The sequence below is a fragment of the Rhinolophus ferrumequinum genome, chromosome 14 (assembly GCF_004115265.2).
Source record: "Rhinolophus ferrumequinum isolate MPI-CBG mRhiFer1 chromosome 14, mRhiFer1_v1.p, whole genome shotgun sequence".
NCBI lineage: Eukaryota > Metazoa > Chordata > Mammalia > Chiroptera > Rhinolophidae > Rhinolophus > Rhinolophus ferrumequinum.
Genome location: NC_046297.1, coordinates 17,728,669 through 17,751,897, shown reverse-complemented (window position 1 = coordinate 17,751,897; position 23,229 = coordinate 17,728,669). Strand labels below are relative to the sequence as shown.

The window sequence follows — 23,229 nt, the reverse complement described above, 5'->3', positions numbered from 1 at the left end:
CTGCTTTATGAGGCTGTCCTATATAGAGGTGGCATGGGAGCTTTCCAGGGTTTCTAGAAGCATCTTTGTACCCCAGAAATGTACCCTGTGGATCCTCACTTCCCAGAATACAATGTGCGGAAGTGTTTGTACTCAAGTAGATCCCTTTAGTGCAAACAAAGGAAGCAGAGGAAACTCTACTTCCTGTTTGTGTGGACATTGTCAGGACTCTGGGAAAGGGTTTTCAGTGTGTGTGAAGGTTAGGGTAGACAGTCTCTGGGGGCTCTTCTACTTTTAAGGACCCGTGAGTCTGTGAAAAGTAACAGACTCAGAGAGGTGATGCTGCTGAAAGGTGCTACGTTATGATAGGGCAAAAGTAAAGACACAGTTCAGGCAGATTCTGAATCAGGCATAAATAAAACTTGTGTCCCTTCTTAATTTTGTAGGATGATTTACTCAGTGGGGTGACTCCCTCTCCCAATAGATGGCAGCTATATGCAGCTATGCAGTGGCAAAATATTTCCTAATCCTCAGATCAAGCAGCCCTTACTCGTGCTTGTCAAAGCACATGACTAGAAATTCCACTGCAGTCACCCATCACACTCTGGTGCGATGAGTAACTGCTGGATCTTTGTCTTACGCTGTGGCTGATTCTCATTTGGCTCCCAGCAAGTATCTACTGGGCAGCCTCTGAGAAACGTGTTTATTGAGTGGATCTTACTTGATTTAAATGGTTGCCTCCTTCAAGGGGAGGAGAAGTAGAGCAGGTATTTCAGAAGAGGAGGGGCACGTACATCCTGCTCCAGGAATGCCAGTTGTCTTGGGTGGCTACATCATGCAGTGTACTGGGCACATTTTTAAAGCCACTTCTGCATGTCCAGACTACCTGGAGTGTCCTGCTTTGCCTTCACATTTTCAGCCATAGACTCGTATATTCTTTACTATCAATCACTTTCTCTTAAATCTAACTTGCTTTTCTCCAACCCCCTCTCTTCTACGCCTCTGAACATTTGACCTCTCTCTCTCTTCTTAAAGCTTTTATCAAAAGGGAATTTTAAAGTAAGCTGCAGGGTTTGTTTCATGCCCTATAACTATGCTGACCATATTTCCAGGATTTTCTGTGCGAGCACAAGTCATTTAATTTTATCTTTTGAAAGAAAGATAATTCACTACATATATAAGTAGCTGCGATTCAAGTTTAAATGTTTTTTTTATAATGTTTTTTTCATAAATCTGAAAGGAAAATGTCCTTTATCCAACAATGTGTTCCAGTTTTTCTTTCTGAAACTGTGTGGATTATATAACACGTCCCTTGCCAAATTCACTAGGCTGATGTGGGTCTTACTGAGTTAGTGCATGTGAATGTGTTTTAAAAGGTAAAGCTGTATATAAGGTTCAAAGCTATTTTTACGAGAAATATTAGATGACCTTTTGTGGGGCAAAGTGGGTTCCATCTGGGCTTTCACTTGTTATGTACCAGGATCTGGGATGAATTCTGCAATGTCCTATCTATAGCTCTGGTTAAGGACTAGCCTCTGCTGGGAGAGGAGGAGATACATGAGGCCAGGGTCAGAGTGGAGAAAAGGAATATCTTTCCGTCGTCTCAGAGAACAATGGCCTGGACCCCTTTATTACTCTCCTTTTTTATAAAGCAAGGTGAACTCCCTTAACTATGGGAAAGCATCAGGCCATCCTGGAGTCAGGCCAGCTGGACGGGGATGCAGCTTTTTCTGTGGACTCTGCCTGCCCAAGCCCTGCAAACTTGGGAATGCTTAGAAAGGTTCAGTCCCTCCTGCCAGAAGGATGCCAATGGTTCCACGGGAAGCCTACCTGCGTGCAGGTCCGCCATCTAGGAGACGACCCCTGTACCATTTAACTTGTTGTCTTGGCAACTGTGAAGCAGCACGCAGGGTCACTGTAGATAATTTTGCTGTTGCCCCACAGTGAATAGTCAGCTCTGACTAGCCACTGGCAACATCTCATAGCAGGCTCTCCTCTCTTGGGCCTTGGGGATATTCAGACACCATGGTCACCTGTCCACTAGCTCAGTGGCCTTTCTTCATTGCAGGGATTGTTTGTATCCCTAGTGTAGCCATTGACCCTTTTTGACATTTCAAAAAAGTCATAACTGTTACTAAAAAGAATTTATGCCTTTGTAGTCACACTGTTGTACAAGGAGAATCCCATCCAGGTCTCCATTTGTCAACCATGAAGGTTCAAAATAAATTCCACAACCCCACCAGCTTAGTGAATGATTAGACTAGTGGAGAAAGGGAGGGAAAGCTATATAAAACTAGTGCCCGTGAGAGACGAGAAGCCACTTCCTCTCCTGTGCACCCTCAGAGGGCCCCGAGGAGGTCAGTGTGATCTGCTGGACTTGTGAGAGATTTGGGGGAGGGATTTCCAGTGAAGAGAGCTTGCTCTCTCCGCTGCCCTGCCTTTTGTAGGGTAGATGTAAGAAAGCAGTCTTGTCAGAGGAATAATGAAACCAATTCTGCGCTAGCCCATCTGGTTTGGGGTTTGGGGTGTTTATAGGAGTTGTCTAAGATTACCTGCTGTTCAACCACTGGAGAATTTGGGGCCCTGGAATATGACATCCTGCTTCCATAAAAGCAATACAACCCTTTCCACGGGGAGAAATGGGTGGGAGACCATTGTTTAAACAGTGAGAATTTAGGGTCGTTTTTGGTCATTCTTGCACTTGTATCACAAAAGTTCCAGAACCCTGAGTTTTAACCTTCATTCTTAGTTTTCGATAAAATAGTCCTTCAATGAGACCTTCAATTAGTAATTCTTGCAACATGGGTTCTCCAGGGAGCTGATTCTGACACAAAGATTAATATGCAAGAGATTTACTAGAGAGTGCTTTTGGGTAACATGGAGAAGGGAAGCTATGGAACAAAATTTGGCAGCAGGAGACATTAAGCTGGAATTCAGTCATTTCCAATGAAAGTCTCAGGCATTCTGAAGCTGAGATGATCCTTCGGAGTTGTCCCTGGTTGGGGCTTAGGGACTGGCCTTTATATTCACACATTGTTCAGTCATTGGTTGCAGGCTGCTCTGGGAAGCAGTTGTGAGCTTGGGCGAAGTGGTCTGTTCAGCCTGAGGCCCCAGAGGGCACTGTTATCTGAGAACTTTCTCGGGGCAGCACCCCAGCTTTTGGGGAATGGATCCCCAGATCTGAAGGAGACCTGACTACATAGCGGAATATGTACCATAATATGAAATAGGTATTTGGAATACTCTGCAATGTAATGTTGGGGAGGTTATTCTGAACCTGGATGTTTAACTTTTTTCCCCCCTTGGCTATGTATTGTCTCAATTGACCCCCAAGTGGAGGTGATACCAGGCAATATAGAGCAGATGGGCACGGGGCTAGCAACTTGGTGACAGGCTTATATTTGGGTCTACCAGCTGTATTTCTATGCTTCAAAAGGCAATTATATATACTCAACTGATCTTTGATGAAGGAGCAAAGGTAGCACAATGGAGCAAAGATAGTCTTTTCAACAAATGGTGCTGGAGCAACTAGACATCTACATGCAAAGAAATGAATCTGGACACAGACTTTACACTCTTCACAAAATTAAATCAAAATGGATCACAGACCTAAATGTAAAATGCAAAACTATACAACTCTTAGAAGATAACATAGGTGAAAATCTGTTTAACCTTGGGTATGGTGATGACTTTTTAGAAACAACACCAAAGGCACAATCCATGAAAGAAATAACTGATAAGATGGACTTCATTAAAATTAAAAATCTCTGTTCTGCAAAAGACACTGTCAAGAGAATGACTAGAAAAATCACTGACTGGGAGAAAAATATTTGCAAAAGACACATCTGATACAGAACTGTTATCCAAAATATACAAAAAAACTCTTAAAACTCAACAGTAGGAAAATTAATAGTCCTATGTAAAAATGGTCCAAAGACTTGAACAAACACGTCACCAAAGAAGATATACACATGGCAGATAAGTATATGAAAAGATGCTTCACATCAATGTCATTAGGAAAATGAACCTTAAAACAGCAGTGAAACATCACTATCCACCTATTAGAATGGCCCGAATCTGGAACACTGACAACACCATATCCTGGCAAGAATGCAGAGCATCAGAACTCCCATTTATTGCTGGTGGCAATGCAAAATGGTACAGCCACTTTGGAAGACAGTTTGGCAGTTTCTTACAGAACATACTTTTATCCATTAGTTTTGCTCCTTGGTATTTATCTAGCGGAGTTGAAAACTTATGTGTCCATGAATGTTTATAGCAGCTTTATTCATAATTTCCAAAACTTGGAAGCAGCCGAGATATCCATAGATAAATGGATAAATAAACTATGGTACATCCAGACAATGGAACATTACTCAGCATTAAAAAGAAAGGAGCTATCAAACCATGAATAGACATGGGGGAAACTTAAATGGAAATTACAAAGTGAAAGAAGCCAATCTGAAAAGGCTACATAGTATATGATTCTGACTGTATTCTGGAAAAGGCAAAACTGTGGAGACAATAAAAAAAAATGAGTGGTTGCCAAGGGTTGAGGGTAGGGGCAGGGAGGGATGAATAAGTGTAGCACAGAGGATATAGGATACAATAATGATGGATCCATGTCGTCGCACATTTGTCCAAACCCATAGAATGTACAGCAGGAGTGAACCCTAATGTAAACTATGGACTTTGGGTGATTATAATGTGTCAATGTAGGTTCATCAACTGTAACAAACGTACCGCTCTGGTGGGGGATATTGCTACTGGGGAAAGCTATATATGCGTGGGAGCAGGGGGTTTATGGGAAATCTCTGTACCTTGTGCTCAATTTTGAACCTTAAATTGCTCAAAAAAACAAATCTTAATTTTTAAAAAGGCAATTATACCGGCAACAAATCATCAAAAAGTGGCATGTACATAGAGCTTTGGTTATGCACTTCACAGGTTGAGTTAATTAATGAGTTATAATAATAATCATATAGAAGACTGCTCTTTAAGGGATCATCAGGTTCTTATACCACAAGTTACCAGTATCAGCTAGTCATGAAATTCTAATATTCCTCCTTGTAGAGCAATGCTTTGAGGAAATGTCATTGTTTGGAATATTAAGTTGTCCCAGTTACATACACATTCTATGAATATTAGTTCAAAGAAGTTTAGTTAAAAACTGATTTTGAGAATGCCTAGAAGTCATTTTCTCTCACTCTGATGTTTGATCTCTTAAATGTGGTCAATAATGCCTAAAAGAGCTGTTGTGTCACTTCATTACAACTTGTTTCAATTTTTAGTCAAACTAGAAGTAATATTTATTCCATTGCCACCAATTTAATACAGCACGGTATTCATTTGAGTTCCACTGGGGAATTCTGGTAGAATGAACAAACGATGAAGTCTTGCTCTTGAGTTTTGTAATGTTTCCAAAATCAATTTTTGGAATTATTTCTTATAAATCATTGCAGCCCAACCATGACAATCAACACACCACATTTATCAATGTCCAGCCAACCCAGATACTTACAGAGCTTACTGTGCTGAAGTGTTTTGCTGTAGCCTTGTGTCCCTCAAGTGTTTTACAAAATATTTGATTCCTTTAAGGACCCAGACATTTGTTAAGGGTTTGGAGAAGCTACTTTTCACTGACCAGAGGAAATCTAGGCAGCACTCTTCCCCGCCCCACCCCTCATCTCTGTGCTCCTGTCGTTTTCCTCTGGCCAATCAGACACTTTATCAGCTCATTAACTATTCATTCAAGGTTTACTGCATGGCCGTTGTTGTTGTTGTTAAAGGTGATTTTATAATACGTACTCAACTTTGATTCAAACTCTCCCAACAGCTTTGAGCCCGTCTAGTGGAAAAGGCGGTCCATTGCTTCTCCAACACTTAACACGAATGTGGGAGGAGGTTTGGAGCAATGCTCAGAGGCTCAACCAACTGTGAACTCTCCATCTCCCGAGTGTCCCTTTTTATTACACCATTTCAGGCCCTCACATTCTCTTTAGCCTTTTTCCTATATTCTACTTTTTCAGCCCTTTTCCAAAATGTGATATATTCGCTTGCCCTTGGGGAATTCAAAGTGCCATATTCATTGAAAAGATTAGGACAGTAAAAAGTCTGTCCACTCAGTGGGCAAAATGACAGTTCCTGAGTATGAATGAATGGATAGTGTGATTAGAAATTTGAAAAGGCAGGTTGGGCAGGTCCATGTCACACCAAATCAACAGTCCGTAACTCAGACATGCAGACATACTGACTCCTGGTGTATTCATTTAACATAGAATGTGGGTCAGGTACTCTTCTAAATGGGAATACAGCGGAGGACAAAGCCAAGCTGGATTCCTGAAGCTTACATTCTAGGGCTTTTTTACAAATAGAGTTGTCCGCAAACCGGCAATATCAGCATCACCGGGAGCTGGTTAGAAATGCAGAATCTCAGGCCCTACCCCAGACCTACTGACTCAGAATCTGCATTGCGAGTTCTCCAAGTAATTTGCATGCACGTTAGAGTTGCATAGACGCTGCTCTAACAGATGGCAGTACAGTATGATGCGATGGATCTCAATTTTAAGTGCATCAGACTGCCCTGGAGAGGGATTGTTACAACCCACACCCCAGAATTTCTAATTCCATAGATCTGGAGCAGAGACCATGAGTTAACCCTTCAAAAATGTGCCTAGGTTCTGCTCATGCTGCTGGCATGTGTGGGTGACACTTTGGCCTGGGTGACACCAGAGTCCAAATATTTGGGCTTCAATCCTGGCTCTGCCAGTTAAAGCCCTCAGGCAGGTCACTTATCTCTCTGGGTTTCAGTCTTGTTATCAGTAAAATGTGGTGTCATAACCACATTTCTAGGAGTCATAACTTCCTCCCAGGTTTATGGTGAAAATTAAATAGTGCGTGAAAATTGCCTGGGCCATAGTCAGTGCTCACTGAATAATAAGTGTTATTGAAAGAATGAAAAGGCCAGCGCTCTCTGTGGGCTCCTGTGGCTCTAAAGCACAGGTTTAAATGAAATTTCTCTCCATTCCTCCAGTTCTGTGAGTTTGGATCCCTGAAAATTAGACGTCACCAGTCTATTTACTGGCCCTGAACAAGAAAGAGCCCTGTCCTTGTTCTCTTTGGTTAATGACTTAGGTCCAGATGGGTGTCACCTGCCCAGGCTGTAGCACTTGAGGTGTCTTTTCTTTCTGTTCAGTGGTGTGATCCTTTTAATTATCACCCAACAGGCTACTCCCAACACATTTGCAGTTGGGTGATTAATGGGGTTGAAATTCACCTTTTCCATCCTGTAGGACTCTTTTTAGCAGTAGCATTTGCAGTATCTTTTACTGATCCTTACATTTTTCATGTACTAAAGAATATTCGATAGGAAGAGATCAAAAGAAAATGATATTTGTATTTTGCCGAGAAGGTTCTTAATGCATGTTTTTTAAACACTCCGGGTATGCTTGAAGAACACTTTCCCTCTAGACAAACTACTTTTTACGTTCTCAGGCCACAAAGCTGTAATTCTGAATTTGCAATCATGCAGTATGTTATTATGGAAATATTAGAGGAATAAAATATCTCCTTTAATGCTCTACCTTGTTAAGTGTCAATTAAACTCAGGAAGATAATTAGAGGTAATGACACTCTGGTGATCCTGACGGCAGACAGTGTGGCCCATTTAAAACAGTTCCAATTAAACAGGTCTATCTCTGGCATACTTTTGATAAATGGATTTTCCTGGACTCTCATGCATTAGAGAGCTAGTCAATGCTTGGATTCATGTGCTCGAGAAACAGTTACCAAGCCTTTACTTTGAGTCGGCCACAGCAGTAAACAGACACAATCCCTGCTCTCGAGAGGTCACGGTTCAAAGCAGAGATAGCCCTATACACAAATGATGAGGATGAGGTAGCATATGCAGAAAGAGAGATATGCACCAGGTGAATAAAAGCCCAATCCAGGCAGGGGAGTGAGGAACGGCGTCCTGGACAAGGTCACGCCTGAATCTTAGCAGATGAGCACAGAAGAGCCACATGAAGGCAGGGTGCGAGACATTTCAGGCAGAGGTGATATGATGGGCAAAAGCACAGAGGCAAGACACAGCTCAATAAGAGGGAGAAAATGAATTAATTTCCTATTTCCGGAGCGCCCCTTGCTCTGGTAAGGAGCGTCATGTTTTCCTGCAGATGTTGGGAGCTGCTGAACATATTGAAGCACAATGGCAACGCAGATGTGCATTTCACATGGGATGGATTTGGTGAGTGTGAGCAGGGACGATTCAAAGGCAGGGGAGCCAATTGAAGGCGATTGCAATAATTCAAGGGAGAAATAATCAGTCTAAACTAGGAGTGATAGGAAGGATTTGACAACTACCTAGGAAGTGAGATAAGGCAGGGCTTGGTGATTGACACGTAGGAGTGGGAAGTGGTAAGGGGGTCAAGGATGACGCTTGCGTGGGCAGCTCCAGTGAAGGGCGGGTGGTGGTGCCAACCTATGAGGTCGGGCAGAGGGCAGTGGACTGGTGTGAGGAGGTAATGAGCATTATTTAAGCATTGGACATGTTGAGTTTAAGATTCTGAGGTATATTTTAATTGTTTACGATAAGTCTGAGCTGAGGGGCAAGGTCTTATCTGGATGTGGTATTTGAAATCATGGGAAAGGTAAAGACAATTCAGAGGAAAACTATGAAGTGAGGAACAATGACAGGGAAAAGAACCCAACTGAAGGCGACATAAATGGACACGTTAGATGAAGAGAAAGGGGGTGGGAGTTGAGACGGGGAGCTATGGTAAGAGTCTAGACCTTGTTTCCTGACAGGAACTAAGTGAATCAGGGCTTCAACGAGGGAAACTGTTTCGTGGCAGCAGTGGGGATGGCATCTAGAAAACTCTGCTTTGAGGAAGGAGGTGGAGAAAGGGAAATAACTTTATCAAGAAGTATGTCCCACAGACCATGTAGAGTGGGAAAATAAAGGAAACTGGAGGAATGAGAACGAGTAGATGGTAGAGGAAGAAGTATTTCATCTTCTTTTCCATCAGACAAGACTTTCAGTGGAGGAATGTGTTAAGGGCCTTCACACTTTTGTGGAAGATGTCTTGACAAAGGATTGGCTTTGTGAATTGTTTAGTTCCACGTTAATAGCTCTCAGTGTACCAAAGAAGGATCTCTGCCTCTAATTATTACGAAATGAAGTATAGCATCGCTATCCAGGGACTCTGTTCTGAATATATTATATATTTGCAGAAATATGGGTTGCTATGAGTTTCCAGTCCTGTCAGTGTCCTAGGGGACCCAGTACCACAGAGTTGAGCAGCATTTAACATTCTTGAAGGGACCTCTGTTGAAAAAAACCTTGGTGGAAACCCTTATCCTGAACAACCCACTTTCTCCAGTGATTAAAACATAGGTATTAGAATAATACATATTGCCAAAGAATCAGTCACAGCTCTTTGGTTTTACAGAATAGAAAAACAACTCAAATCTGGCTCAAGCAAAGCAAAAATGAGTTGGAGGCCTTTACATAACAGAAAAGTTGAGAGCTACTTATTTTACCTTCCAGGTTGAGCTAGAACTGGAATTGAAGTTGAAACAATGCCATCAGGGCTCAGTCTGTCTCTGTCCTTTGTTACAACTGTCCTCTGTCCGGACTTCATTTTCAGACATGCTTCTCCACAGGGAGACAATGAAGGCTCCAACTGTTCCAGACACAAATGACCTCTGGTGTCTGCATTCTTGGCAGGTTAAGGGGGTTGTGGGGTGCTCGGGCCAAACCGGAGTATGAGCCCCTGCAAGGTGCTACACCTGAACCACATAGGCCAAAGATGCTGGAGAAGTGCCTCCCCCCCAAAAGGTGCTGGGAAATGACAAAAATTTCCACTTAGATTCCAAAGGTAGAAAAATAGAGGGAAGTTTTCCTTCAGTTCTCTACTTGCTAGCCAATGTAGCAACTAGGAATTAGGAAGTTGAGTTTTGTTTCTGTTTGGCAAATATTTCCATGGATAACTTTGGGAATATTTCCATGGAAAATGGCTTCACACCCATAGACCTCTTTCTTCATCAGCGAAAATCAACAGGGTTGGTCACGAGCAGTGGTTCTCAAACTTTATTATACACCAAAATCATTGGAGGGCTTGTTAAAACTCTGATTACAGGGTCTCATCCTTGGAGCGTGTGATTCAGTAGGTTGTTGGTGGGGTGGGGTGGTGAGAGAATTAGCGTTTCGGGCAAGTTTCCAGTGATCCTTGTGTGCTGATGTAGGGACTACTCTCAACAACACTGGACTAGATAATTCCTTAGAACCCTTTTTGTCACCTAATGCTACACATCTATAATTTTACCTCCATGGGGAAAGAGCTACAGTGCCCATGCCAGTGGTGGGCAAGCTCATATGTACCAAATCTAAATAATTAGAATGCAGAGCTGAAAAGGATTCTGAGGCAAACTCCATGTTCAGGCAGAAAAGAATGCTGGCATTGATTGGTGATGTCTGCCTTCCCTGTGGATGGTAAACCAGCAAGCTGCCACCTATTGGCCACCACAGACCTGGGAATTTCTAGCTGAACTGTTCTGGGGGCAATCTAGTGTCCACAATATAAGAAATGAGAAGAATAACCATAGGGTGAGAGAAACATCTCAAAGAGCTCATCTTTTCTGGTCTAGGTTAAAAATAAGCCAACATGATGATGGTGGTGGTGGTGATGGTGTCAGTGATGTTACCTATTGTTAAAAGCACTTTCACAAAGCTCCTTATTTGATCCTCCCAAAAGCCCTTTGTAATAAGCAGAGCAGGAAAATGAGAAATCATCACTACAAAATAAAAACGTGAAAAAGATTGATTGGAACAATCAATGAAACATGAATTCCGAATGAGATTTTAGTTGCCATGGAGGCCAACTAAATACCTCACCACAAGACAAGGAGGACTTCATGAGAATAAATAGGTGATAAACTGCAGTCTCTTTTTCACCAAAGGAAAGCATTTGTTGCTAAGAAACCAATAAGAATTGTTAACCCCTTTTTAGCCCAAAGAAAAAATTTCAAATAGCAGTTTCTTATTTTTATTTTTAGAAGGACCTAATTTTTATACAATAAGCATTTTATTGAGGTGTAATATGCATTCAGAGAACTACCCAAATCGTAAATGTGCAACCAAGTGAATTTTCAGAAAATGTAAACATTTAAGTAACCAAATGCAGATCAAAACACAAAAGAACAACAAAACACCAAACAAAGCACTACGGGTTACCCAGAGGTCTCTCCTTCCCCCTCTCATAACTGACTCCCAAAGGTAGCTACGGTCCTACCTTTCTACATCACAGATTAGTTTTGCCAGAGTACAGTTTGATTTACAGGAAAAAGAAGTGACTTACTCTCCGTCCAGGTGTTCCTGAGTCAATCATTCTTTTGTAGCATGGTAACACTTGGTACACTATCTGCTTGCACTTTTTTCATCAAAGTTCTAAAACTATTAATGTCTATATTTGGAATTTAATACATAAAATTATTCTTAGATACTATTGAAGCTAAGAAATGCAGTCACACATTGTCTTCGTGAGGTTTAATTAACTGCAATTGTATCTCATAGGATATAGAATATGCAGCATCAAATAAGTGTTACAAAATTATTGCATTAAACTTATACATTTGAAATATTCTTAAGAGAATTCCTTTAACTTACCCTTAGAACCCATTTATTCTCATTGTACTCGGGATACTTGTCGTTTTGGTCATGTGGTTGCCATGCTCACCACATACTAAAAGTTCGTAACAAGAAATTGGTTGAGGGGCTAATCCACACTTGCACATGAACTATATCAAGACCTAGCAGGTGTCAACAAGGGCAGAAACACACAAAAAAATCACATTTTACTACTGAAACTAGAAAGCATGTTGATTGCAGCCATTTAGCAGAGGGGTTAATGTGCTCTGAGAGCATCCGTCCACCACGGCGCCAGCCACAATCCTGAGTGAGCTATCTGGAAGAGTTTCAGTCATATTCAACAAGCATTACTGAAGACACCATGGAAATGTGTAAAACAGTGGAGACAGTTTCATCTAAAATAGTTAAAATGTGATACAGAAAATTTTACAGCTTAAGAGACAAACTCTTAATCACTTGGATAACACAGGAATCCCAGAAATTATTAATTACTTGAGAGCTTTAGAGAAGTTTTATTATATAGTAAAAATAGTTTCCACTTTGCAAAACACAGCCCTTTAAAGGTTTGTCATTTAGATTCCCTGAAATGAAAGAACAGTAGATGCTCTAAATGCCTGCAGTTGTTGAAATTTGTAACATTCTCTAAACTCATCTTCCACTCCAAAAACACCACTCTTGGGGATTCATTATACATGTTTAGTATATAAAAAAAAAATTAATACTGGTAATACTGGTAAATAAATATTTAAAAATGCAAATTACATACAATCCTACTCAGAAATAAACATTTTATTTAAATGTGTAAACCTGTGCATCTGCTCTTTTCACTTCATTGTACACCGTGAACAGTATTCCAGTGCTTTAAATAGTGTTTTAATTTTTTAAACATAGTTTATAATGACTGCATAATATTCCATTGTTTAATTATATGATAGCATACTAACCAATCCCAACTGTCGAATGTTTAGATTGTTCACAATTTTTTTCAGTATTATGTAAAATGTTGACATGAATGTTCCTTTAGCTAAATTTTTAGCCTTGTGAATTACTTCCTTGGGATGAATTTCTGGAGGTGAAGTGCATTTTAAAGATGCTCTACAGGCAAGTTATTTTTAAACATTCACCAGCAATATATTAGAAGGTCTGCTTCTGAACCAAAAATCAACACTGGGTATTAAAACAAAGTCATGGTGTATTTGTAACTTTCCCAAGATACCTCCACCACATGGCCCCTATTTGTTTTACTTTGCTCTGATTACTTTGATTACTAATGAGGTAATTTTTTTCTATATGTTTATTAAACATTTGTCTTCTCTTTTCTGTGTATTACCTGTTAATGCACTTCATCCATTTTTTTTTCAGTTGAGGTTTGTAAATCTTATTTTAACACTCCTTTGTAAGAGATTTATATTATTTAAGATAATTAACCTTTTATCACATCACAGACATATTTTCACAATTTGCCTCTAAAATGAATAGTGTTTATTTTTGCTGCTTTTATTTAAAGTAGTTTAAAAAGTTTATAGGATCCAGTCTGTTAAGTTGCTTTTGCTAGGACTTAGAAAGTCTTTTTTCCCCTCAAATGTCTTTTTCTAGACTTTTAAAAAAAATTATCCTTTTTATCTATCAGAATTTGCATTTGAAAAGATATGAGGAAGGTATTTAACTTAACTTTTCTGTATGTATTTTGATGAGTCCTATTACCAGTTATTGGATAATGCATCCTGAAATGCATTTTAGAAGGTGGATAAATCAATGTTGAAGAAATATTAAGAAGTAGAGTTGTAACATAGTTATTCATTACATTCTTTCTGTAAGAAATTTGAGCCAATTTATGAGAAGTATGAGTTGTAATGTGAATTGGCAAAGGATGGGGACGTTAAACTCACTTCAATTCAGCAACTATTTAGTCAACTCACCATGGGCCAGAATTCCAAGCAGGCATAGATGGAGGGACCAGCTGGTCGTGTCCCCAGGACAGGACAAAGATTAGCTTGGTGTTTCTCTGGGGCCACATGGGGGGAAAGAAAAAATGTGCAGTTGTTTTGGGGCACAAAAGCTGGACTGAAGAGTTTGGAAAACACCTTTCACTGCTAAGGAATTTAAAAATATATACTCATGAAGATGATTTCTCCTGCTTCAATCACATTAGCGTGGAGCTTAGTCATTTAAAGATATTTAATGGAGAATATTAACAATGTGAAAAAATACTTAAAAGATTAAGCTAATGCCAGCTCAAGTGGAATGTCACTTATTGAGAGGAGTAATCCCTAATGCCTTAATCCATAGACTCATTAAGGATTTGAAAGAAATTATGAATAACTTGTGTCATTAACGGAATGAGGTTTTAATTAAGATACTCTTGGACAAACAAGAGTACAGGCCCACGTTAAAGTGGATTTTAAGATTTTGGAAGGGCAAAATCAATTCGAAATGAGATCTAGAGAAGAGAGGACCTGACTCAGAAGCTGTAAAAATAATGCCCTCCTGAGAGAAATATAGCCTGAGAACATTCTGAAATACTTCTCTCAGGTCAGAGCCTGTTATTGTTGAGTACTTTTGGTACAAAGTTCTATTTCTTTACTGTTCTTGTGTGATTTTCCTTAATATACACAATTCTTAAAAAATTGTGTTTTATCACACCTTCCATAAGAAAGTTAGCTACATATAATAAGTTTGTTAAGTCCAAGTATAATAGATACGTAAAATAATCAACGATAAGCATAAACCTAATCAATATTTAAGAGCTATTGTAAGCTGCCCTACTCTACTCATCTAAGTTTATATACCAATGCTGCCCAACACTAAATTTTAGAACTAAAAGAGAACTTGGGGGTGGTATAGATCAGTGGGTCTCAAGCTTTAGCATGCTTCAGAAGTCACAGGAAAATTGTACAAATTGGAAAGATTACTGAGCCCATCCGCAGAGTTTCTGATTCCATAGGTCTGGATGGGGTCTGAGAATCTGCATTTCAGTCACTTTCACAAATGATGCTGATGCTGCTGATCCAGGAAACCCTTTTTGACAATCACTATTGGAGAGCATCTTCCTATACAAATAATAAATCAAGAATCAAAATGATTTGCTCAGTATCACAAAACTAGTGACACAACTAAAAACATCATTGCAAACTTTAGGAGCAGTTTTTCAAGATTAGGGTTTGTGACTCTAAACTTGTGTATATATATCATTGTCTTGAATAAAAATTAGTTTTGAAGTCATAAAACTAATTTTTATTCAAGGAGACAATGGTATTTGTATATTTATAATATATATTAATATTAAATATATGTATGTCAGTTATTTCTGCACTTGTCAGTTATTTCTAAAATATTGAAAGATTCCACTGTTCAAACATTTATCCCAAATAGAAAACTTGACCGAATTCATTAATCTCTTTATAATTGGTTTCCAAATCCCAATGATTTTATCTCCTTAATAGTTTTCAATTTTCCATCTTATTTTCTCCATCTCAAAAGCCACTGCTTTGGTTTGAGACCTCATCAGTTTTTTTCCAGAAGACAGTTTCTTAATAGTTTTTGATGCCGTGTTTTAGGCTTGCTTTGATCCATTCTCAGGGTTTTGTCATCTTTCTAAAAATCAAATGTTTTGTAATATACACCATTTCCTTCTGTTTTAATTTGATCAGTATTTTTCATGGTAAGTTTAAAAAATAAGAATAAAAGTTTACTAAAACATTTTGGAAAATTTCAAAATTATTGAAAAGAAAATAAAAATTAAGTGTTATTCCTCAGCCCAGAAAGAACCACAGTCCACATTTTGGTGTGTTTCTTTTCCACCTTTTACTGAGATATAATTCACATACCATATAATTCACCCACTAAAAGTGTACTGTTAGTGGTTTTCAGTATGTTCACAGAGTTGGGTAACAATCACCACGATCTAATTTTAGAACATTTTCATCATCTCCCAAAGAAATCCTATACCCATTATCAGTCATTCCCCATTCATTGCTCCCTCCATTCCTTTCAGAGCCATAAGCAACCCCTAATCTTTTCCTATCTCTGTATGTTTGTCAATTGTCGATATTTCATATTAATGGAATTAAACAATATGTGATATATCCTTTGTGATTGGCTTCTTTCACTTGGCATAATGTCTTCAAGGCTTATCCATGTTGTAGCATCTATCAGTACTTCATTCCTTTTAATTGCTGAGTAATAAATACTCCATTGCATAGTTATACAAAATTATTTATTCATGGATCAGTTGATGGCTATTTGGGTTGTTTCCGTTTTGACTATAATAAATTATCCTGCTATGAACATTCATGTGTGCATTTTTGTGTGGATATATATTTTTATCTCTCTTGGGTATATGAAAGAATGCAATTACTGTGCCATATTTAACATTTTGGGAAACTACCAAATTTTTTTCCAAAATGGCTGCACCAGTTTATAGTCCCACCAGCAATGTATAAGGGTCCCAATTTCTCCACATTTTTGCCAACCTTAGTTATTGACTTTTTATTTTTAATTTATAGCCATATTTGCTGGTATGAAACAGTATCTCATTGTGGTTTTACATTTTCTTAATGACTAATGATATTGAGGATGTTTTCATGTGTTTATTGGCCATTTGTATACTTCCTGGAGAACTGTATATTCAAATCCTTTGCCAATTTTTAATTGGATTATTTGCCTTTTTGTTATTGAGTGGTAAGAGACATATCTATTTTGAATACTTCCCTGGTCAGAGATATCATTTGCAAATATTTTCTCCCATTATGTAGATTGTCTTTTCACTTTATTGATAGAATCTTTTGAAGCACAAAAGGTTTTAATTTTGATGAAGTCCAATTTATCTATTTTTTTCTCTTGTTGTTGTGCTTTTGGTGTCAAATCCAACAAACTATTGCGTTATCCAGGGTCATGAAAATTTACTCCTATGTTTTTGTCTAAGAGTTTTACGTTTATGATACATTTGGAGTTAATTTTTGTGTGTAGTGCAAGGTAGGATTCCAACTTTCATCTTTTGCATGAGGATATCCATTTGTCCTAGCATTATTTGTTGAAAAGACTATTCTTTTCCTATTGAATGGTATTCATTCCCTTGTTGGAATCAATTCATCATAAAGATAAGGGTTAATTTCTAGGCCCTCAATTTTATTCCATTGATCTGTATGTCTATCCTTTGCTACTATAACACTCTCTTGATTATTGTAGCTTTGTAATAAATTTAAATTGCAAAGTACGAGTCATTCAACTTTCTTCTTTTTTAAGATTGTTTTTGCTCTCCTGAGTCCCTTGCATTTTTGAAATAATTTTACTTTTTTATTTCTCATTGCTAGTGTATTGAAATACAATTATTTTTGTACATGAATCTTGTATCCTGCAATCTTGCTGAACTCATGTATCCATTTTAACATTTAAAAAAAAATAACTGGATTGCATAAGACTGTAAATACACTAGAACATGTCAACTAAAAAAGAGATAATTTCACTTATTTTCCAATCTAGGTATCATTTATTGATTGGTTGGTTTATTGATTGATTGATTGATTGATAGCCCAGCTGCCCTGGCTAGATCTCCACTACAATATTGAATAGAGGTGGTTAAGAACAGACATTCTTGTCTTGCTCCTGATCTTAGGGAAAGGCGTTCAGTCTTTCACCATTAAGTGTGAAGTTAGATGTGGGGTTTTTGTAGATGCCCCATAGCAGGTTAAGAAAGTTCCCTTCTGTTCCTAGTTTGTTCAGTCAATCACCCCCATTGACTTCTAATATCCTCAGTGCATCTCATCAGATCAAGTTCATGCTTCATAGCCTGGGATTGAAGACCCTGCTAGAGCTTCCCCTGCTTAGTTTTCCAGCCTCATGTTTGATATTCTCTGTGCCCCACCTTTTCTAACCCCATCTCTAAAATGTAATAAATAGCATGCAGTTCCTAACATTCCATATTACCTCCTGTTACTCTGCTTTATCCCTATTTTTCACCTCTTAATTGTACTGTAAGATACAGCTCAAGTGCCACTAATTTTTAAAAGGTGTCAATTAACTAGATCTGGCTTACGTGCCCTTCTTTGGTATTCTCATAACATACTGCACATATTATTTTTATGCTAGAATTTAACATGCTGTTTTGCATTGTTTTTATTTTGTGCCTCTCCATGTAGGATACATTTCTTATAGGTAGGGGGTCATGCCTTATGTATCTTTTATCCACAGAGCATGGAACCCACTCAATAAATTAATGGACATATGGATAGATGGATGGATGTTGAAATTTATGCCATTTTTTATATTGAGCATACATAAATTAATTTAAAAGATTCACACAATCCTAAAGTTCTTAGTAGCCATAAAAAGCAAGAGACCTTAAAGGCAAATTAAGTTGTTTTAGGGCCTGTGAGATATAAATGAGGAAAAATAAATAAATAAAGACAAGGTCAAGCAAAAAAAAAAGAGGGAGGTGTTGGAATCTAGGGTTTCCACAGAACTTGTCTCAATTCCTGAAAATAATGCTGTCTATGACTTGTCTCAATTGCGTTAATGGTCTGTGTTTAATGCTTCCTAGGGACCCTCATCCCTCATCTCTCCCACCCCTCGCCTACAATCTTCACTACTAGTTATTATACATTCTATTCAACTCAAAAAAAAATATGGCAGAACATGTATTAAGTAATTAACAATGTTCATGTAAGAGTTGTGGTCTGTGATCACAATAAAAACATGTTTCACCAAGTTGTCAATTCTCATACACAGACTGAGTGAGACATTAAAAGCAGCCAATAATTAAATGTTAAAATGGCCAGTACAGACAATAACAGTTCAGTGGAGGGGAAGACTCATTCAGTCCACAATTAGTGAGTGTATGCTAGCAATATGCCAGCTGCTAGGCTAGAGAGTGAATATATAATGTTGAATAATTCAGAATCTGAGTGCTCAAGGAATTTGTAGTTTACTGAAGAAGTAATATAAGTTACATTTTACCTTATTTATTCATTCAGAAAATACTTGAAAACCATCATCGATATAGTATCTTAGGGGTGTTTACTATAATTTACACGGTAATTAATAAAAAAGACCAAAATCTGTGCCCAGATAGAGCATCCATTCTAGTGGAGAGAGGCAGACAATAAACAAATAGATACATTGTATAATATGTAAAAAAAAAAAAAAAAAACCCAAAAAATAAAACAAAACAAAAAAGGACTGTGAAAAAGAAAAAAAAAACAAAGAGTAACAGAGTAGGGTGATCCAGGTTGCTAGGGCATGGATGCGAATGGGTTGCAATTTAAATTCAGATTATTGTGATTCACTTTATTGAGAAGGTGACTTTGAAGCCAAGACTTGAAGGAGGTGAGGTTGTTGGCCAAACAGCTATTGAGGGAAGAACATTCCAGGGAGGGGGCAGTGAAGCCAATGCCCTGAGATGATAGCATTCTGGGAATATTCACAGAATTGCAAGGAAGCTCTACATCTGAAGTCAAGTGACTGGGAGCAGTGGCAGGAGATGAGGTCAGGGAGAGTGGAGTGGCCTGTGGGCCATAGAAGGAAGTTAGTCTTAGTAAAATGGGGAATGATTGGAGCACTTTGAGCAGAAGAGTGACACAATCAAATTAACATTTTAAACACATTACTCTGGATGCTTATGATGAATAGATCTGAGGTATAAGAGCAGATATAGGGAAACCAGTTAAGAGGCCATTGGAATAGTTTAAGCTTGTGATTATTTTAGTGGTCGAGATCAGAGTGGAAAACAGTGCAAGTGGTGGGAAGATACCAGATTCTGGATATATTTAAAGTTGGATGCTTGATTTTTTTGAAACAGAGAGGAATCAAAGAAGAATTCAGGATTTTGGTGGGGGCTACTACTTAGGAGAATGGGGAAGGATGGGAAGGAGGGCAAATACCTTACCTGAAACCAATTGGTGATGGGATCAGGGAGATCAGGAATTCAGTTTTGCACATTGTAAGCATGAAATCTTCCAAGTGGAGCTGTCACCTCAGCAGGTGGATATATAAGTATCAAAGCAGAGGCTGGCAGAGGATTCTATGGAAGCATGTAGGAAGGGCACCCATGCAAAGTTTCCTGAGGAAATGACAAATGCTGTCTTTAGAAAAGAAGCTGGTGTGATCAAGAAAACTACAGGAATTGAAGTGGTCATTGAACAATAGGAAAAAATTTGGCTACAGAGAATTCCAGACATAAGAAACATCTGAGCAAGATCCTTGGGACAGCAACAAGCATGGCGAGTTTGTGAGAAGGAACAGGGAGCCTGCCTGGATGAGGAGTCCTTACTGGGGCGACCAGGGCATAACCATGGACAGATAACTTGGGGCCAGTTTTGCAGAGGTCTCCAAGGCTAGGATCCTCCTCTAGAAAAGCAGCCCTGGTCCCTTGGTCAGCTCCAGGCTCCCTCCAAGACCCTCTACAGCCAATGTTCACACTTCTGTCTTCCCACCGTCCCAGAATCTTCTGAGAGTCAGTTTGCTTTTGTCTTAGCCTTCCTAGACTGTAAGTTCCTTGGGAGCAAATACCTGATCTTTTGATTTTTATCCACCACAGTGATTTGCAAGTTGGGGTTTTAATAGATATTTGTTCAAAGAATAAATTATATTTGACACATACACTTCCTGATCATATTTTCATTTCAACGCCTATGGAGGTTTTTAATTACAAGAAAAATCTTCGTCTTTATGGAATAGGTGAAAGTTCCATTGTAATTAGCTTGCCATATAGGCTAGACTAGAAAGATTACAGAAAACAGGATTTTTCAAAATAGCAACTACCAAGTGACAGAGTGCAACATCCCCCAGGCCGCTGAGGAAGAAACTTTGGAAACTTGAAGAGATCAGGTTGTTGTGAATTAATTAAAGAGAGGGAAATGGCTGGTGGATTTGTAGTAAGAGCATTTGTCTAGGCTAGTTTCAAACTTATATGAATGAAAGAACTAAAGTGCTAACTGTACCTTAGATAATAAGAACTTCGGCCTCTGATACTTACACTTCCAGAGACCTGTCAGCAGAGCCCTGAGCTCAGACTGCCTACAAAAGCCTCCAAGATCACAGCCATCCTTTACAGGAGAGAAAATTCAATCTCAAGCTTAATCTGCAGCCCTGGCAAAAAGAGTAGGGTAGACTGCCATGTGTGGCTTAAAACCAGCCAGGGGTTGGCCACCAGAACCAAATCGGGGCTCTGGTCAACATGACCTAAGAGGAAATGACAGCTGCCTAAGTTGCCAACTGGGTTTGAATGGTACAAGGAACTCTCTAAGGACAGTAAATATATGCACTAAATCATTTAAATATATTTCTGCGTTAATTACTGTACTGGGCACACCTCTTGTCCTGACTCTTCTGACTTGAAAATACTATCACTTGTTTTCCTTAAAATGACAAAGTCACTTTGTTTATTTTGGAGAAAACATCTACTAAGCACCCAAATCTGAATACCCAAAATATGCCTTTCAGTCATTCTTTCACATAAAAATGGTGTTGCATGTAAAAAGCAGCTAGTTCAGCTCCCAAGTCCAACAATGACACAAAGTGATTTCCTCCAGATGACTGGCACACAGCAGAAGTGCTTCATATTACTTCCCATTTCCTCACACAGGATGCTAAAATGATGTGTATATGTGTATGTAAGAGTTCAGATTTAATAAAGTTACTAACTTTTACTGCTTTATCAAGGACACCCGTAAGTGGAACTGACATATTTTTGATTCCTGGGACATGGGAATACAGAAGACAGACAATGAGTTCTAGTATAGTTTGATGGCACTGTCTTGATTCAATGGTGCAACATGACCACACAGTGAAAAAGGCAAATTATCTTAATATAATTATGACAATAGTTTTGACCTTGTGGTTCCCCAAATAAGATCTTAGGAATACCTGCAGAATGGTGGAGCACAATTTAAGGACCATTGCTGTATACAAATCCTTTTGTGTACCTCGAAATCCTTGGGTCAGATTCTGTAAGTATCTCAAGGTATTCGAAAAACATTAACAAATGGCCTTTCAGACTTGATCTGCCAGTTTGCACTTGCTTCTGCAATGTCTGGAAGCCCATTTTATTAAACAAACCCTGCAGAATTCAAGCTCCTAATGATGTCCTGCCCACAGGTAAGAAAGAGGCCAAATTGTTAACACAGGTTCTGTTGTGTCTGAAGGGGCGAGAGTAATTTCTCTTCAATTTCGGCTACTTCTGTTAACTCAGATATCTCGGCCACTCAGTACAAGAAATACAATTGCATGGAATTCCAAACCATCTTCCAAAACAATGTTGTCATAATGGACCCATGAATTTAGAGAAGGAAAGAAATAGTGATAAAAATAAATGCATGCCCATTACTTTCCCTCCTCTGTGTTCGAAGAAAACCCTTCTTGGTCACTAATTCACTAACAGTGTACGGAGAATGGTAATCAGTTGTGGTTCAGTGCTTTTGATCTAAAGCATGATTTTTAGGTATGTATTCATTATAATGAAATTCCAAGGCAAAAATAGTTAAGGAATAATCATAAGAATGGGAGAGAACTTAAGACAACAGTCCTTGATTAATTGACACGACCCCAGGATGTTTGACATAAAATTCTTTCGAGATAAATCATCTTAATAAAAAATTTACCAAAAGACAAGATTCTGTAGTTTTAAGGATGTTATGGTATATTGAACCTCATTATTATTAGGGATAAATTTGAAATAAGATTTATCTTGGACACAGATCAGAGGGATTTAGCTGTACAAGAGACCATATCACGGTGTAAACTACATCAGACACTATCCCACAAGGGTTGTTCCTCAAAGGCTGAGTAGTTGGCAGAAAACTCCAGAGAGCATTTGGTTGGTCCCGAACATATGAAGAATACCCAGCACCATGTCTAGAATATGTCTAGACATGCAATAGATATTCATTCCCCTTTCCAAAACCTAGCTCACCGTCTGTAACGTCACTTCATCAGAAAAGGACATATGTTTGAGAAGGAAAATGCTCGTTCTAAAAAGAGATTTAAGCCTCATTAAAAAGCACAGAATTTATTTGTAGTTTTCAATGTAACTGACTATGTCTACAGGACTATTAATACTGCGAGTGTGGTTAGGATTTACTAAACCAACACACATCAATAATCTCAGTTGTTAATATGATTTAAAAGTCTATTTTCATACATAAAAATGGCATTTGAGATTAGAATAAAATACCTAAGGAAATATAAATAATTTTGCGCAATTGATTTTAAACCAGTTATTGGAGGAAAAAGTAGATTTAGTTTAGTACAAATTCCGTTGATTTTCAAGAAAGAAACTACATGGATAATATATAAGTTGTCAAATAAGACTTTTAAGTTAAATAAGGCTTTTAATGCATGTTGGGCCTTCTTAACAAATACCAAAATTATAAAAGAAAGCTGTTTTTTTATTCAGAATTTCAGAGATCTCAGTAATTGTCCTGAGTATGATAGAAAAGCATGATCACTGAACAACTAAGGGTCAACTCAGTCTTTTCTTTGCCAGAATGAGTGTTTTAAAAGGCGATGTCCGTGTCTAAGGAGAGTTTACTTGAATTTATTGATTCACCGAATGAGTATTTGTTAAAGGCTTTTCATTTGCTAGGTTTTGTGTACAAAACCCAATCAGA

General features: G+C 38.5%; 1 protein-coding gene across 1 annotated transcript in view; it reads left to right on the top strand.

Annotated features, from left to right (window-relative positions):
* The window catches only part of CLVS1 (clavesin 1), a 154,544-nt gene that overhangs the window by 74,032 nt on the left and 57,283 nt on the right, over window positions 1–23,229 (top strand). The gene's annotated exons all lie outside the window — the stretch shown is intronic.